The 20,102-nt window shown below is 36.5% G+C and overlaps 1 protein-coding gene across 1 annotated transcript in view; it reads left to right on the plus strand.

Moving 5' to 3' along the window:
* The first annotated feature begins 546 nt into the window (after positions 1-546).
* Acsl (Acyl-CoA synthetase long-chain) overlaps positions 547-20,102 on the plus strand; it is a 393,532-nt gene continuing 373,976 nt past the window's right edge. The window contains exon 1 of the mRNA XM_090403141.1: positions 547-753. The gene's annotated coding sequence lies outside the window, so the exon portion shown is untranslated. The remainder of the gene's footprint in view (positions 754-20,102) is intronic.

Below are 20,102 nucleotides of genomic sequence, written 5' to 3' on the forward strand. Positions count from 1 at the left end.
ACAAAACAATCTAGAAGGTTTTCCTTTAATGATTTATAATATTTACTTCTGATTTAGATTTTTTTCTTTGTTTCATTAAGGAATCGATAAAAAAGAAATCCGGATTTATTCGTCTCTAGTTACGGCACTCACATGTAACGTTATCAGGATGTTTGGTTTATTTGCGGACGGTTGTTCTCCTGAACTTGGTGAAAAACAGTGGTAAGCTACAATTCTTGAAATACTTGCAATGTTTTGGAAGTCAGGTCCATACGACATGTAGCTGAAACTTTCGGAGGATATCCACTGAACGATTTCTTTGGGAGAGGCGAAAAATCAGAATTTTGTCACTCATTAAAAATGCAGACTAAATGACAATCTGATTACAATTAAAGTTTAATATTCTAAAAACTCTTAATGTAAATAACAATAGGTTAAATATCCTTCAAAGAAAAAAGTGGTGATATTTTTTATTTACTTTTTAAGATGTTTATAAGAGGGCGCTATATATCTTGTGTCTAAAATTGTAAATATACTAGAATGCTGGCCTTCTTCTCTGGCCTCATTCCACTTGTTTACGGACAGGTGAGTTTCAAGCACGTTGGTTTAGTCTGCTAGTTACATGTGAGAGTTACAGAAAATAAAAAAAAATTCCGAAGAACTTAATCATTTTATACATTATCGTGATTTTTAATGTGACAGCTCCTTTAGATTACATGAGGTAATTTAAACGCATATCCGGTGTCGCTGGAAAATACAAAGTTTTCAACTGAGGTATGTAGTACGCATTTGTTGTACTTTATTTTCGTTAAGCGTGTTCGAGTTGCTTTGGACGTTTTGTAATTTCTTTAAAACAGTGTTACTAATTATGTTGAATGATGCCTGTTAGAACTGAATGTTATGTGGAAAAGTGTCTCATTTTGTAATGAATATATTTAACGAAGAAACGCGATTAGTTTTTACGACTGCTACTTTTCACTAACACGAAAACCTTAACTTAATGAACATTTCAGTAATATTCATTTCTGAAATTTATAGTATTAAAAATTGCTGAGAATATTCACAGCGTAATGTCACTTGGACAGTAACTTTAAGATACGATGAAATCGAGATTGATTTCAGCTGTTTGTTTCCAAGCCATTCGAAATGCATTACATAGGTCTCATTGATTAATGAATGAAATGTATGTTCAAAATTTTAAAGAAATTTAGTTGACTGATTTACATCGTTTTAATTAAGTCAAGTTGATTCCAAAAGGTCAACCTTAACAAAATTGTTACACTAAACAAATTATTTAACCATTTTTTTTTTTTTTTTTTTTTTGAGATGTTTTGCTATGGGTAAGTTACTTATTTCCAGTATGGTGTGTACTCTAAAAACTCTGAATTAGGTCTTTCTTTCTCCTTTCATGCATTGTTGTACCATGTTCAATATTATTATTATGTGGACATATCCATTGAGTGTTGCTTCATCACAAGAGGCTCACCAACATTACCCCAAACACTATCATTTACATGATGCCCATCATACATTCCTTTGAATTCATTAACTTACAGAGCACCCACAACTAACTGCCAACCCATTCCAATTATTTGCCACTCTCCAACCAAAAAATCTAGTTCTCATGCCTTTTGCTGACCGCACTCAATTTCCAGAGATAATCCCTAGTATTCATTGCACAACTCAAGTACTGAAGAGTGTACATATGTGTCAATCATACAAATAAAACTTTAACAAACAAGGCTTTATAATACCCCCCCCCCCCTCATCACCTATCATCAAATTTCTGATATGTATTCTCAGAGGATGTACAAAGTGTTGTGATAGTACTACACAAAACAGGTACATAATTTCTAACCTCTTATTAAAATTTTCCTTCAAATAATCCTGATATGTCAGGATTAATATAGCTAGATCTTATGTTCAAGTCTTTTAAGTCACTTCTTACTATATTATTCCACCTAATATCCTTATTTTTAATGATTCTGCTATTGATGCCATCTGTGCACTCTCTGAATCTTTTATCATGACTCATTTATGGTTGCAATCTTAGGTCCAGTGTTTCATTTTTAATTTAGATCTAGAAGGTTAACAATTGTTTTGAACAGTATATATATAGCTAATTTTGTTTATTCCATATAAATATATTTGGTTGACTTCTTGCCATACCAGCTTTGACAATTCTGTTTGTTTCCATATTTAATGATGCCATCCTTATTAAAAAATGTGCTTAAATAGCTGAAATGTTTTACTTGTTTTATCGGTTCTCCATTCAGAATGAAGTTAATGTTTTCAACATTCCTGCCTGCCTTCATAGTCTGCCTTATTATTGCTGATTTCCATATCAAAGTTATTGTGACAGTTATTCAGTTAGGAATAAGTGGTTTTCACCCCATTTCAGGATGTCGAGGCCAGTGTTTGTCACCGATCATGAAAAATCTTGAGGCATCTAACATAGAGTACTATTGGATTTATCAAATGAGGAAGAGAAATGAAGAGTACCATCATCAACAAAGTGAATAGGATTTGAAGTAAGAGAAAGGAGGTCATTGATGTAAAGGAGGGAGAGTGAGAGTACAGAACCTTGGGGCACTCCTGCATAGATGGAAAAATTTGAGAGGAAGACATTTACAATGACACACAATCCAGTTACACAGTGCAGGAAGAAGGCCTTGGTGCCAGACACAATCAAATGCCTTTGAAATGGTGAAATTGATTTTCTCCAAACCTTTCCATTGCCTGTGTCCAAAGGTGGATGAGATCAACTACAAGGTCAGCTGTAGAATGCACATGAGTGATTGCTAATTAACTGTCGAGTCCACCATAAATGACGATGCTGGTTGTTGATAACCTTCTTCATCGCTTTTGAACTGAGGTGAGAGAAATGGGTTGATAGTTAGATGGCTGACTTTTGTTTCCCATTTTAGTTTGGGTACAGGTTGGATGTAGGCTTGCATTCATGCTATTGGGTAGATGCCATTAGAATATGATAGCTTATATAGGTGATTCAGGATGGTATCAGTTCTGGAGCACAACTGGAGGAATACCATCTGGACCAGGAGCTTTATTAGTATCAAGATTGGGGTTTTTTCTGATGTCCTTTAGGTGAAAGTTCAGAGGAGACATGCAGTAGGCAGTTAGTGGAAGTATGAGAGGTGATTTACTTTGGTCATCCAGGCAGGAGTTGGAGGGAAAAAACTGATGCCAAACAATGTCTGCATTTTCCTTGATTAAGGTTATCATGATGCCATCAGGTTGCAAGAGGTGGCAACAAGGAAGGGCAGAAGGCTTGACTGCCTAGTGAGCAGGCAACAAGTTTATTTCATGCTTATTAAGCCTGCTTTGGAATTGTTTAACTTTTTTACACCTGTTTCTAGCTGTTATGTAGCTGAATGAGAAGCTGAAGTTTTTAATTGAAGCTTGAACATAAGCTGCATTTGTATCATGGACTGCAAAGGCATATTTATGAGAACCATGGCTTTGATACAGTTCAGGGGTTTGCAGTGAAGTGCGGAATGAAGGCTCTCATTCCAGCGAAGATTGTTTTGGTTATTCGTTGAGTACATGTGTTTGGATCAGGAGAGTGATCCAAACAGCAGCATTTTGACCATGGAAAAGCAACATAAAAATTCCAGAGGTCATTCCAATTGGCACAGTTATAGTGCTATATAGAATTAGGCTGAGATTTGCTGGGTGGAGGATGAACTGTTAAGGATATAATAAATTTAGTTTAATCCTTTATCCAAGTGTGTGCAAACAAAGTTTGCGCCTGAAAGTATCTTCAGGACTGGGATAAAGTGGTACAACACCGGGCAACTCCTTGCAAAGGTGGAGCAAGATACCAGCACTCCTATCTCAGTATCTCCCATAATGCAAAACACATCTCCTTGCGGATATGTATAATGTTATGCATTAAGGGAAGGGCCACTACCCGGACTAGTTTCGACATTTATTGAGGTCTATTCAGTGGGAGCCAGGCCCAAGTAGAGATACCAAGGCAGAAGCATTAGCAAGGTCATATCCTCCTATAGGAGCTGCCAAACGGTGTGCCACCTTTTGTTAAGGAGACTTGAATAAGATTGTGGTCACAATTGCCATGGGAAGAGCAGACATCCACAGTATATATTTGGAGGGAGAGCTAGTTAAGAAAGGTCTAGAATGTTGGTAGAATGATGAGGATTGTCTGATATTCTAGCTAGGTCAATTTGCAATCAGTCATGACCTAGGTCTGCTAGGTCATGACTGATTGCAAATGATTAAGCTTTCCTTCCAGCTTGATCTGTGAAATAGGCAAGCCAGTTTGTGTTATGGATGTTAAAAGTTCCCAAGGAGGACAGTCCCACAATTTGGGTTTGCAAGAAATCAATTTTTATTGATAGTAGTCAAAAAGGGCAGCATGATGGTCAGAGTTAGGAGAGCAATAAAGGCAGCAAATGAAAGCTGTAAAGTGAGGTAAGGAAAACTTCAACCAGAGCAGACTGAAAAGCAGGTATTCCAAGTTGGATAGCCTTTGACAAGAGATATCAGATTTTACAAAAGGACATGTCCTGCCCTTTTTGTGGAATGTGTCATGGAGGATGCCAGCTGAGGTTCTGTTAGGAAAAAGAGATCAGGTTTTGATCTCTAAGTGGTGATGTTTGTATTAATGCCTTGAATGTTAGTGAAATGCATATGGAAGTGTTATTTATTGGAAACAGTTTTGGTGTTATTTTGAGTGGATCATCATCAAATTCATGACATTTACCCTCAAGGGGTGCACAGGATATGATAGTACTACATGAAAAATGTACACCATAACTAACTTCCTATCTGCAATTTTCCTCCAAATCAAGCTGTTACTTGTCAAGGCTCCAACATTGTCAGATCTTATATTTCTATCCTCTAAGGTACTTTGTCTGCATCAATCCTCTAAGGTACTTTGTCTGCATCAATCCACCTTATATTTCTATCCTCTAAGGTACTTTGTCTGCATCAATCCACCTATATCTCGGTCTTTTTCCTGCCAACCTGGCAGAGAACACTTGTTTTGCTAATCTTTTCTCTCCCATTCTGTTTAACTGACCATACCACCTGAGATTAGCTCTGCTAATGCATTCCTGAATGCTGACAATGTCAAGTTCTTTTCTAGCATCCTCATTTTTAATGTGATATTGCCATTGATGCCATCTGTTCATACCCCTAATCTTTCTCAGGACTCTCATATCTGCAGTCTCTCTTGTCTTTAGTCAAGTGTTTTAAGCCCTCTCTCAGATCCATAAGTTAAAATTGGATATGATATAGTTCGCCCACCGATTAGAGATCCTTCAAAACTTCTGCGCATGTAAGAAAAAGGAGAATCTATTCCTATAATAGGGTAATCAGTCCGTATTGTGGGATGAGTTGTTTATTATTACTGGTCGGAAAATTAACTTTTTTTTTTATGATTATTGTAGTTAACTATGTTGCTTGTAATACAGTTGGAAAATTTTACCTATAAAGCACGTGATTTCGCATGTCGGCAACCAATTCGGACGTCGTTCATTTCTTTCTCCCCTTCAGCACGAATCGACTATTCTTGGCAAGATGCGAAGCAGAGATCTACAAACAGTGGGCAAACTATAGTATACTGTCTTGTATACCGCTAATTTAGTGTTTTGACTAATTTCTTTCTTATTCCATATAAATTTATTATTATTATTACCTGATCCCTCCAAGGAGTCCAAAGACTCATTGAGTGAGGGCACTCGCTCTACAGCCCTTTGTCTCCACCACTCAGTTCATCAACTACAACGAACCGCAACTATCATAATCTGCACTAGTAATTTCATAGACAATCGCAAACATCCATGCCTACAGCAGGATTTGAACCTGCAGCCTTTTGTGTGGAGAGCAGATATGCAAATCCTCTGCCAACCAGGCTGGCAATTGACTTCAATTGACTTCTTACCATACCAGCTTTGTTGATTCTGTTGTCTATTTCCATGTTTAATTTACCATCTTCACTAAAAGTTGTGCCTAAGTAGCTGAAATGTTTTACTTGTTCTATAGGTTCTCCATTCGCAATGCAGTTGATATTTTCAATGCTTCTGCCTATTTTCATTGTCTGTTTTGTTATTGCTGACCTTCATACCATATCTACTACAACAGTTATTCAATTTAGTCAGGGAATCTTGCAGACTTGTAGCAGATTTATTTTGAAGTATAACATCATCTGCATTAAGCAAAGAGCTGACATTAACATCTCCAATTTTGTTATCAAGTTTAATACCACTTTCCTTCATAATGTGATCCATATAGATAATGAATAACAGAGGGGATAATGTACATCATTGTCTCACACCAGATTTAACATTAAACCATCTTCCTGTACTTCCTTCAATTCTAACTGCTGACCTACAACTCAAATAAAAACTAAGTATTGCTTGATATAATGCCCCTTTTGAGTGGTTAGAGCATATTTTTATTATTTGTTCCATTTTTTTTTAAAATTTTTTATGGGAGATTTTTTTTGTGTCCACATTTAAAATGCTAGTTTTTATGATTGACTTTCGTGTGTGGTATGGTTAATTCAGGAAACAAAGAGTAGGAGCATGCAGCTGGGGTGAGGGGCTTGTGTACATAACTCACACATAAGGAGTGCCCAGATCCAGTCCAAGTGTGGCCTTGGACAGTGTCCCCTGCATACTATTGACCCAGAGTCTCTCCAGGCATGATCTGGCAGGGTAAGCAGAAGCAGGATTATTTGTCACATGATTTAGAATCCTCCAACAGATAAGTTACCATTGGGTTTAGTCCTGTGTACTATCTGGCAGCCAGCTTGCAGAAAATGTTTACTGCCATACCCTAAAATGGAGCAGAAATTGGCTCCCTAGTTGAATAATGATGTGATGAGTATGTCCATTAAGGCCATCACTCCGAACTGCATGTGAGAAGGGGGCGACAAACTGGAGGTCTTACTCTGGGGATGAAACATGGCAGAAGCCACTTCATATCTCCAAAAAGCACGGTGGTGATGTTTCACCTGGCAATGAAAGACATTTACCACCATTTAAGAATTTAACATAATCTGCACAAAGTAAAGGGCTGATATTAAAATCTCACATTTTGATATTGAGTTTAATGCTGCTTTTCTTCATAATGTGATACACATAGATGATGAATAACAGTGGAGATAATTGTGCACCTTTTATTTCTTTCCTGATTTAATATCAAACCACATTCATATAACTCCAATTCTAACTGCTAACTTACAACTCAAATATGGACTATGAATATAGAAATGCAGATTAAGTATTGTTCTGTATACTGTCCCATTTACACTATATAGCATTTTGAACAGCTTTTCTCTTGCACCTTGTCAATCCTTTTTCAGATCTAGAAAACTTAGATACTTGTATTCCTACAGTTTCCCAACTTTTTGTCTTAACTAAACTATATCCAACTTGCTCTTCAAGTTCCCCTTCTACAATTTTTCATATCCTTTTTTCAGGTATACTGGCATAAATGAACAATAGATGAAAGAATTTGAGGAAACAGAGGTCAGTGCATTGGAGATACATAAGAAAGAAATTTACAGCATTGGAAGGTTATATGCCTTGAGGGAAGATAAAGCTATTTCAAGTCAAATGGATGACGAGAAATTAAAGAGGAATGCAAAAGAGGTTATTATTATTGGTAGAGCCTCTGCTACTAATGGCTCAGTTAAGTAAGTTTGAGCGTGGTTAGTAGTTGGAAAGGGACCAATTGTTCGATGCTGTTGGCACACTCTCCCTCCAACAGATAAGTTACCATTGGATTTAATCCTGTGTACTATCTGGCAGCCAGCTTGCAGAAAATGTTTACTGCCGTACCCTAAATTGGAGCAGAAATTGGCTCCCTAGTTGAATAATGATCTGATGAGTATGTCCATCAAGGCCATCACTCTGAACTGCATGTGAGAAGGGGGCGACAAACTGGAGGTCCTACTCTGGGGATGAAACATGGCAGAAGCCACTTCATATCTCCAAAAAGCATGGTGGTGGTGGTGGTATTTCACCCAGCAATGAAAGACATTTACCACCATTTAAGAATTTAACATAATCTGCAGAAAGTAAAGGGCTGAGATTAAAATCTCACGTTTTGATATTGAGTTTAATGCTGCTTTTCTTCATAATGTGATACACATAGATGATGAATAACAGTGGAGATAATTGTGCACCTTTGTTTCTTTCCTGATTTAATATCACAACCACATTCATATAACTCCAATTCTAACTGCTAACTTACAACTCAAATAGGGACTATGAATATAGAAATGCAGATTAAGCATTGTTCTATATACTGTCCCATTTACACTATATAGCATTTTGAACAGCTCTTCTCTTGCACCTTGTCATACCTGAATGACACAAATGCATAATGGCTATATGAACAAAGAATTAACCAATATCTAGACAAAATAAAACAAATTGAAGAAATAGAAACAGAATGACTTAATATAAAAACGATACTAAATGCAGCAGCAAATGAAAGCTTAGGAAAGACTAAAAAATTCAATAAAAGGAAAAAACTGAAGATCTGGAATGATACAATGAAAGAAATAATCAAAAAGAAAAAAGAAGCCTATCACAAATGGTTAAGCAGTAAAAGATTAGAAGATGAAATAAAATATAAAAGAATAAGAGCCATAGCTAAAAGAGAAGTCAGAAAAAGACAGAGAGAATCATGGAACAAATTTGTTTCTGATTTAGAACATGATTTATATAAAATAAGACCCAATGTATATAAAATTTTGAAACACTTAAATGGAGATACCAAAGAAAACATATTTTAAAAAAGACAACTGGCAAACAATTAATGAAAAGGAAATAACTAAAGAAGAATTAGAAATCAGCCTGAAAGAAATGGAAAATCACCTGGAGAAGATAAACTAGGTTCAGAACTATATAAATATGCAGGAACTAGATTCAAAGAAAGACTCTTATTATTTTTAAATAAAATTTATTCAACTGGTATCTTCCCAATAGAATGGAAAAAAGCAATTGTGATTCCTATCTTTAAAAAAGGTAATAGAGATGACCCTAAAAACTATAGAGGTATCAGTATACTAAATTCCTGTTACAAAATATATAGCAGAATCCTAAATAGCAAACTAATGAAATATTCCGAAAACTTTATTCTAGAGGTACAGAATGGATTTAGAAAAGGACGATCATGTATAGACCCGGCCTTTTGCCTAAAAATAATAATAGAGAAAAGAAGAGAATACAATTTAGAAACACATATTGCATTTATTGACTTTGAAAAAGCATTTGACAAAGTTAAAAGAAACATATTATTTAACATATTAAAAGAAAGACAAATACCAAATAATATCCTAAAAGCTATCAAAAGTATATATGAAAATAATCGAATACAAATAAGATTAAATCACGAGCTATCATATACGAGAGAGATAAACCAAGGAGTTCGACAGGGATATCCCCTCTCAGCAACTCTTTTTAATATCTACTTAAATGAAATAATAATAAAATGGAATGAAAATTTACATCAAGGAATTAAACTTTCTCCTACAGTAAACTTAAACACTCTCCTCTTTGCTGACGACCAAATACAAATTCTGAAGATAAACTACAGAAAGCTATTTTAGATCTAAATGAGATATCCAAAGATTATGGTATGATAATATCAACAGAAAAATCAAAAACTATGGCCTTTAAAGGACAAGATCCAGCAAGAACTAAAATAGTAATAGATAACAAGATCTTAGAACAGGTGAATTCATTTAACTACCTAGGATGTACGATCACATATGAAAATGAAAAATATATAAACATAAAAATCGCAAAATATGTAAAAATAACAGGTGTAATTAACTCTATATTTAAACCAAACCTAGTTCAAAAACAAACCAGACTAAAAGTATACAATACATTAGCCCTACCAGTTTTAATGTATGGAAGCGAAATCTGGACAATTAAACAAAAAGACAAACAAAGATTAACAACAGCAGAAATGAAGTTTATGAGAAAAACTGCAAAGTATACCCTATTTGATCGCAAAAGAAAAGAAGAAATTATGAAAGAATTAAACCAAGAACCAGTAATAGAAAAAATTAAAAAATATAAACATAAATGGATGGAACACGTTCAAAGAATGAAAACAGAAAGATTACCAAAACAAGCCTTAAAATACAAGCCATTATGAAAAAGAAAACCAGGATGTCCTCTTAAACGATTCAACGATTACTTCTTAGGCTGGAACAGGCCATGCTAGGCCTAAATCCTTGATATGCATGATGATGATGATGAGATTAAGTATTGTTCTATATACTGTCCCATTTACACTATATAGCATTTTGAACAGCTTTTCTCTTGCACCTTGTCAAACCTTTTCCAGATGTAGAAAACTTAGATACCTATATTCCTACAGTTTCCCAACTTTTTGTCTTAACTAAACTATATCCAACTTGCTCTTCAAGTTCCCCTTCTACAATTTTTCATATCCATTTTTTAGGTATACTGGCATAAATGATGAACAAGGGATGAAAGAATTTGAGGAAACAGGTCAGTGCATTGGAGATACATAAGAAAGAAATTTACAGCATTGGAAGGTTGTATGCCTTGAAGGAAGATAAAGCTATTTCAAGTCAAATGGATGACGAGAAATTAAAGAGGAATGCCTATGAAAGAGGTTATTATTATTATTATTGGTAGAGCCTCTGCTACTAATGGCTCAGTTAAGTAAGTTTGAGCGCGGTTAGTAGTCGGAAGGGGACCAATTGTTAGTTGCTGTTGGCACACTCTCCTTCGAGTCTTTGGACTCCCTGGAGGTGTAATAATAATAATAATTATTAAGGGAAACCTCTAGAGAGTCGGGGACTCATCGTGGGAGGCCACATACTAACGCACAAGCTATCATGCTTATTCAGACATCCAATGGTAATCCATTCCAATCACGTGCTACCTGATGAGAGAAAAATCTAGCCATTATCCACTTCTTAGTGGCATTCATTCTCAGCTTCCAAAGATGCTCTCTTGTCCTTTCAAAAAAGTTTTAAATCAACTAAAGTGTTTAGGAAAAAGTTGCATTTTACAATGGATTCCTGCTCATTTAGGCATTGATTACAATGAAACAGCTGATAAATTATCAAAAGAGGCTAGAGAACTCAACCAAGAAACTCACATGATAACTCTTGCTGATGCCAATGCACTAGCAAAAGCTAAACTAATTCTACTGAAATCAGTGATACAACATCAAATTCACGAAATCAGTGCTGATAGAAAGACCGCCACCATGATAGCAAGACTATGAACAGGACATTATAGAGGAATGAAGATCAATACAGATGATACGAGAACATATAGAAACTGCAACAACTGTCCAATACTGAACTGACACTCATTCACATCTTTACCTGTTCAGCAATTACAGCAGCCTTGCAAGAAATAGATCCTAATCCTGAACAACAGCTGTATACAAACAAAACCATCGACATAGCCAAAGCAGTACAAAGTAGCACATGGAAACATCTAAGGCTCTTCAAAGGACAAGACAGCAACATGATAGTATTGCATGAAAAGTTACATCATTACTAACTTATCAACAGTTTTCCTCCAGATTAGCCTGTTAGCTGTCAGCTTTCCAATATTATTTGATCTTGGTTTTTTTTTCCTGCCATCCTGGCAAAGAACACTTGTTTAGCTAATTTTTCCTTTCCCATTCTGTTTAAGGGGCCATATATGCTGGCCTGGTTGGCTGAGTGGTTAGTGTATCTGCTCTCTGGCCAAAAGGCTGCAGGTTCGAATCCTGCCGTGGGCATGGATGTTTGTGATTGTCTGTAAAAAAAAAAAAAAAAAAAAAAAAAAAAAAAAAAAAAAAAAATAGTGGTGGTGATCAGTTGTAGATGGCGCTGGTGTAGATGATGAAGGTATTTGTGGTTAGTGGAGTGGTGGAGACAGAATTGTAAAGCAGATGCCCTCCCTCGATGAGTCTTTGGACTCCCTGAAGGTGTTATGTAATAATAATAATATACTATACTATATATATCATGCAATACTATCATAAGATCCTATACAGGATCTTATGATTGTAGATGGCGCTGGTGTAGATGATGAAGGTATTTGCATTTAGTGGAGTGGTGGAGACAGTTGTAAAGCAGGTGCCCTCCCTTGATGAGTCTTTGGACTCCCTGGAAATCCGAAGATTCATCTTTGGATCTCCAGGGTAATATAGTATAATAATACTATATTATATATATATATATATCATGCAATACTATCATAAGATCCTATACAGGATCTTATGATAGTATTGCATGAAAAGTTACATCATTACTAACTTATCAGCAGTTTTCTTCCAGATTAGCCTGTTAGCTTTCAGCTTTCCAATATTATTAGATCTTGATTTTTTTTTTTCCTGACATCCACAGGATGTCAGGGAAAAAAAATTAGGGGACACATCGATGTGTCCCCTAAATTTTAGATCCTTATCCACTATCACCCCCAGATCTCTTATTTCCTCTACCTCCAACAATATATTCTCACCAATCATAAATTCTGCATCCCATCTTTGTTTTCCAAATTTTAAAACCTTACATTTTGCAACCTTGAACTCGCATCCCCATTTCCGTGCCCAATCACTCAATCTATTCAAGTCTTCCTGTAAGGCTACAATATCTTCACTACACTTCATGGTTCGTCCCAACTTTGCATCATCTGCAAACAACGGAATATCTCCATCCAAATCTTCCTATATCATTAATATACAAGTTAAACAGCAATGGACCTAAAACAGATCCCTGAGGCACTCCACTAGCGACTTTCCTTTTCCTGGATATCACTCCCCCATACACAACTTGTTGATACCTATCAGATACCCAGTCTCCAATCCAATGCACCAATCTAATATCCAACCCCATCTGCTTGGAGCATCCACCTTTCTCATGCTGTGTACCCCTGTCCACCCTGATCCTCCCCTTTTCCATGCTCCTCTTGCACGCCCATTCTCTCATTTTCTGTACTCATACCACTCACTTCCCCATTCATAACCACCTCTTCAATCTCTCCTGTCTTACTCTCCCGCTCTTCCACATCACTTACCACTCAATCCGATTCATTCTCTCTATTCACTTCTCTACTTTCGAGCAGCAATCTCTCCAAGAGACTGCTGCTCGAAATTTTTATTACAGACAAATGCAAGAATGCTAAACAGTGTGTAAAACTAGCTAAACAAAAGTCATGGGAGGACTTTGGCAAGAATATAGAAAATAAATATCAAGAAGGTGGCAAAATATTCTGGAGGTTGTTGAAGAAGCTTAGGAATGGAGGAAAGAGTGCTGTAAAAGGAGTTAGAGATGATAAAGGTGACATGAAAATGGGAGAAAAAGATATCCTTGAAGTATGGAGTAATTACTTCAAAAAACTGCTAAATGAAACAAGCAATGATGATGGCACAGTGGTAAAAAAAAACACTGACCGGGCAATGAACTGTTGTGAAATGAACAGTCAGGAATACATATCCATACTTGAAGTAGAAAAAGCAATCAAAGGCCTGAAATGTGGAAAGGCAGCAGGAGTAGATGATATTCGACCAGAAATGCTGAAGTATGGTGGTATAAAAGTCTTATAGTGGCTGCACTGCATAGTGCAGAAAACCTGGACAGAGGGACGAATTCCCGATGATTGGAGTAGAACTCTCATAGTACCCATATATAAAAAGGGAAATAAAACTGAATGTGAGAATTACAGAGGTATTTCCCTACTGAGTGTTCCTTGAGAAACAGTTGAGAAGAATTGTGGAAGAAAAGCTTGGTGAAGAACAAACTGGATTCAGGCCAAATAGAGGCTGTAATGATCAGATCTTCACTTTACGACAAATAGTCGAGAAAGCATGGTAATATAACAAAGATCTGTATTTAAGTTTTGTTGATTTGGAAAAGGCATATGACAAGGTACCAAGAGAGAAGCTATTCAATACGCTACAGTTATATGATGTCAATGGGGCATTATATCAAGCAATACTTAGTCTTTATTTGAGTTGTAAGTCAGCAGTTAGAATTGAAGGAAGTACAGGAAGATGGTTTAATGTTAAATCTGGTGTGAGACAAGGATGTACATTATCCCCTCTGTTATTCATTATCTACATGGATCACATTATGAAGGAAAGTGGTATTAAACATGATATCAAAATTGGAGATGTTAATGTCAGCTCTTTGCTTTATGCGGATGATGTTATACTTCTAAATAAATCTGCTACAAGTCTGCAAGATTCTCTGACTAAACTGAATAACTGTTGTAATAGATATGGTATGAAGGTCAGTAATAAAAAGACAAAGACAATGAAAATAGGCAGAATCATTGAAAATGCCAACTGTGTTGTGAATGGAGAACCTGTGGAACAAGTAAAACATTTCAGCTACTTAGGCACGATTTTTAGTGAAGATGGTAAATTAAAAAAAGAAATAGACAACAGAATCAGCAAAGCTGGTATGATAGGAAGTCAATTGAATAAATTCATATGGAATAAGATGGAAATTAGTCGGATCACTAAATTAGCTGTATACAAGACGGTGTTCAAACCAGTTTTAACTTATGGATCTGAGAACTGGGTCAGAAGTAAAACACTTGACCAAAGACTAGAGACCGCAGATATGAGAGTCCTGAGAAAGATTATAGGCGTGAACAGATGGCACATCAATGGCAATATCGTATTAAAAACGAGGATATTAGGAAAGAACTTGACATTGTCAGCATCCAGGAATGCGTTAGCAGAGCTAATCTCAGGTGAAGAAAGATTAGCAAAACAAGTGAAGAATTTGCAAAGAAAGATTAGCAAAACAAGTGTTCTCTGCCAGGTTGGCAGCAAAATGACCCAGAGGAAGACCAAGATATAGGTGGATTGATACGGTACAAAGTGCCTTAGATGATAGAAATATAAGATCTGATAATGTTGGAGTCTCGACAAGTAACAGACTGATTTGGAGGAAAATTGTAGATAGGAAGTTAGTAATGATGTAATTTTTTTCATGTAGTACTATCATATCCTATACACCCTTGAGGGTACATGGCAGGAATTTGATGATGATGATATTTTTATTAGTATAAATAGTAATTAATCAATTTTGTTATTAATTGCATTATCTTTTTTCTCATAATCATAGTTAATGATATACCTTTTTATCCACCAGGTATCTCATGGTGTACTATGTGATTTGCTCCTTTCGATGACTAGTGTCTAGTCATATCTAACCATCTATTTTTATCCTAATATATGCCTCACCAAAGAGTCTCTCTTACCCATATTCATACTTCCATATTTGTAGTCATTCATATTGAAAATTTCAAGAAGAAACTATGTAGAAACAGGAATGAAATGATTTAATAACTAAATGAGGTATGTACAACCCAAAGTTTCACCAGCTCAATCTGGCATTATCAAAGGCATTTTTTAAAGATACATACCAGTGGAGACTACAGTGACATCTAGAATTACAACATGCAAAACAAGAATGGCATTTACATGGAAGGTGACAGTGGTGCTCTCTGCAGTGATTTTTTGTAATTATTGCTGACAGGCAGATAGGGTGGTGCGTCAAAATTTTTTTAGAATTACACTATCATTTTTGATACATTTCAATGGGTTTTGTAGCACATGATGCAATTAACATGAGTAAGTGTACAGGTGTCTCGTGTATACCAAACAAGAGGATTGAAAAATTGTCATCGCACATACGCATGTGCGATGACAATCGCACACACACAAGAGGAAAAACAGATCAGACTACTGATTTACCACTTGACAAGCACTACTCAGATCAACTGATCTACTTTAATCTTTTGCAATCCAGTACGAGAAGTTGTTTGTGGAGTAGTTTGCAATACTGACCTCTTTATAAAGCATACTAGAGGGAAAGTCTATAGTTTATCTTCATTCTTCATGTCTCTTTCCACTTCTGATTGCACAAGAGAAGCTCTGTCAATTTAATACACTCGAGACTTTGGCATTATTTTGTTTCTTGGGTCATTGTAAGCTGCTGATGAATACTTCAGTTCCCCTCCCCTTCCTGGGGAATCTATCACCCAAGGAACAATCTCTGTGATTTTCATCTGATGAAATGATATTCATCAAGTGGAAAAACATACTCTAGTTTCTATAGTGCATTTTTCCTAAAATGTACTTTCCCAAGGCTAAGGCATGTTGGTCTAGTACACTTTTTTTTTTGGTTGTCCATATCAAATATATTTTTTTTTGTTTTTTTCTTCTGGAAATGGTGGTTCATCATGTTTGTCCAAGGATGATCCCACTTGACAGGGTATACTGTAGACACCTGAGAATGAGCGATCCTGGTAGTCCTTAATTTGTCTGAGGAAAGTGGAGACTTTCTCCAGAGGTTTGTAGACTGTTGTGATTTTGTGTTGTTTCAGAAGTGATACCAGTTTATCTGTTGTGCCTTTGATGTAAATTAAAGATTTTATTATTAATATTTTTAAGAGAGACCTCCAGGGAGTCAGGGACTCATTGAGGGAGGTCACATACTACATGCACTAGCTATCATATTTATTCTTGAATTCATTCATGCTGTTTGCACTGATAACATTCAATGGCAATCTATTCCAATTATGCACAACCTTATGAGAGAAAAATCTAGCTGTCGCCCCCCCTCTTCTTATTGGCATTCCTTTTCAGCTTCCAAGGATGTCCTCTTGTCCTTTCGCTACCCTTCATAAATTTGAAAAATTCCATCAGCTGAAATCGTGTATAACCCTTTTAGAAGTTAAGTTTGTAAGTTTCAATCATATCATCCCTCTTTCTCCTGTTTTTTTCTAGTGTCTGCAGTGTAGAAATTCTCAATCTGTCTTCATAATCAGTATTCCACAGTCCTGATATCATTTTAATACTCTCTCCACTATATCAAAATCACATTGGAAACCAGAAGACCAGACCTGCGCACAATACTCCAAGTGAGGTCTTATCAAGGCCTTGTAAAGAGGCAAAATGACATTCTTATCTTTAGATGTGTTGTTTCAGCATTGCAATTATCTTTTGAATTGTATTTGCAGTCTTTGCTACATGACCCCCGAACATCAACTTCCTATTTATTAACACTCCAAGATCCCTACCCTCATTAGTTTCTTCTAGCATAATCTCACCAATATAATACGACATTGGATATTTAATCACGCCAAAGTGAATGACTTTACATTTAATGATATTGAAATGACATCCATTTTCCCATGCCCACAATTCCAGCCTATTCAAATCATTCTGTAAGTACTGCATATCAGCAGCATTCCTGATTACCCTACCTATATTTGCATCATCAGCAAATAATTGTATGTCACTTGTCAAATCCTTCCAAATGTCTTTAATATACAGATTGAATAACACTGGACAAAGCACTGATCCTTGTGGTACACCCCAATTATTATTATTATTATTATTATTATTTTATTTATTAATCTTTGTACTGGTTATGGGCAGTACTACCCTTACATCACGTCCAGACTTGATATAGGCCTAAGCCTTTACAAGTGTTTTACCCTATGCCTGTTGTAGTTATCATTGTAGTCATTCTCTGGTGGCAATGCCATGCCACCAGTGTGCCCTGTAGGGCCCTCAAGGAAAGAACTTTTATATCCTTCTGCATAAGTCCAAGCTGTTGTAAGTCCTTATAACTATCTGTGCTCTGTACTCCATGTAAATAGATGGTGGCGCTGGTAAACCTCAGAGTTGCCCCATGCTCCTCCCATTTCTTACTAACTATATCTTGGTTATTTTTATAGTAGTTCACTTTATTATTATGGCTATAGGCCCTGTTCCCACCACCTGGGCATCAACTACCCAAACGTCACCATCTCTTTTAATCACTAAGTCTGGCTTATGCAAACCCGCAGAGGTCCTATAATGTGATTCCACTGCAGTCTCCCAACTTTTGTTCTTAAAGCAGTTGTTCAGGATGGAGACTATGGCGTCATGCCTCCGCATGCGGACCCCATGGATGCCGAAGCAACACTGGGCTATATGAGACAATGTCTCACTGTAGCGGCAGCCAGCCCTACAGTTTGAGTCATCACTACCCCATCGAGCTGTGCCGGCTCGAGTAGGCAGGGCATTGATCCTCATCCTGATAAGGTCAGTATACTCGAATCCAGGGAGGAGTCTGGTGCCATCCCTTACCCAATCATGCTGGGAAGGCACCAGATATGACTCTTTTAAAGGAGCACCATCTATAGAACAGTGCAACAGAGATGCTCGCCTCTTGTGTTCTGCAGGTGCTGACTCAATTAAGGTACCCTGATAATGGAACCAGCCTTTAGCCCACCTAAAGTCTTCTTGTATTAATGGGCTATAGAAAGCCTCTCTGCAGATAGGTGAAGAAAATAGTTCTAACTTCGCGATTCTTAAATCTTGCTGACTGGCATCCCCTTATACCACTTCTTGATATCTGTCAGTCAGCCATCTTTTTATCAATGCTAATACTCTATAATTCAAACCCATATTCTCCAATTCATGCAACAGTCTACCATGCTGCATTCTGTCAAAAGTCTTAGCAAAATGCAAAAGTATCATGGTGTATCCATTCCCCTTCTCTAATTCAATGGCATCATTGTTATAGAATGTCAGCAAGTTGCTAAAACATGACCTCCCTTTAGTAAATCCATGTTGCCCTTGTAAAGTAGAGATTCACTGTCAACTGATTTTTGAATGCGAGCTCTAACCAAATTTTTCAAAGTCTTCACCTTCCTGAGATACTAATTGGTCAATAGTTGAATACGTCGGTCTTTGCACCACCCTTGTGCAATGGAATTACCATACATTCTTTCCATTCCTGCTGAACTATCCTTGTTCTGGTGCCATAAGAAACTCATAATAAAAATGACTCATAATAAACAACTTGTTCAAAGGAATAATCAGTTCAGATGAACACTGTTTTAGCACATGTGCTGACATCCCATGTCTGTATTGCTGAATTCTTATTCAATTTGTGCAACAGCTCTAATACCTCGTCCTCATACACCTGAGTTTCTTCATTAAGTGAAGAGGTAGCAGTGAGCTCAATGTTGTGTGCACCAGGGTTGATAGCTTTTAACAAAATGGGCATAAGAGTTATTCTTTCATATTCATTCTTTCTTTTACTTGCAACATATCGATAGAATTCTTGTGGGTTGTTTTTAGCAGTTTCAGAGCCAATTTCTTTTCATACTCAGACTTTGCTTTCCATATAACACTTGTGACTATTCTAGCCTGCTGCTTATAATTTTCTTAATGGACATCATCCTTATGCACACGGTGTTCCTTTCACATCATCTTTTCCATACAACTCTCTTGCGTAATAAGATTACACATCCATTTCACTCCTATCCTCTTGGGACACATTCTGATATTGCATCATTTAAGTAATTAAATGCTTCATGCACTGTCTATTATTCTCATCCAGCAACCAATTCCATTCCACTAAACTCAGTATACTCCTTAGTTGGTCATAGTTTTCTGCTTTGTAGTTCAGCCTGTAGCCTTTTCTGAATGGAACATTCATACACTTAGTTACTTCTCAAGTGAGTACTGCATGATCATTGTCACCATCCAGAGACAGAATAGTTACGGCTTTAACTGAAATGCCCTTTGACACTATAATCAAATCTACACTCTTGACGCTCTATCTAACATTCTAATTCATTTTCATTCTTCTCATGAGATTCTACTATTACCCAATCAACATTTTGATAATTAAAGTCTCCCATTATGATTATTCTTTTTATGCTCATCTTTTCTATTTGGTGATTCATTTCTTCATCACTAGCAACCGATTTCAGGTCTGTAACAACACTCCACTATGTAATTGGTCTTGTTAGTTCCACCTCACACCAGGTGGCTGCAAACTCACTGCCACATGAAATATTTTTAGTAGTATTACAATCACAGGTCACAACTCTTAACTGGTTCAAGTCATCGATATCATTAGCAGTGCACCCGTTCCTCTCCTGTCCTCTTTATCCTTCCTGAAAGATATGATATATATAGTCTGGTTGGGGGAGGGATTATTTTTGTCTGTTGGAACTCTACACATTTATTGATGAGTATTTTGAAATGATTGGAATGACATACAGTGTTCTCATAGTTCATGGGAAAAGTTAAAAGAAATAAAATTAGCTTCAGAACTAGCT

Source organism: Typopeltis vanoorti, chromosome 13, assembly GCF_054136105.1.
Source record: "Typopeltis vanoorti isolate ZY-2024b chromosome 13, IOZ_Tvanoo_1.0, whole genome shotgun sequence".
In the NCBI taxonomy this organism is placed as follows: Eukaryota; Metazoa; Arthropoda; class Arachnida; order Uropygi; family Thelyphonidae; genus Typopeltis; species Typopeltis vanoorti.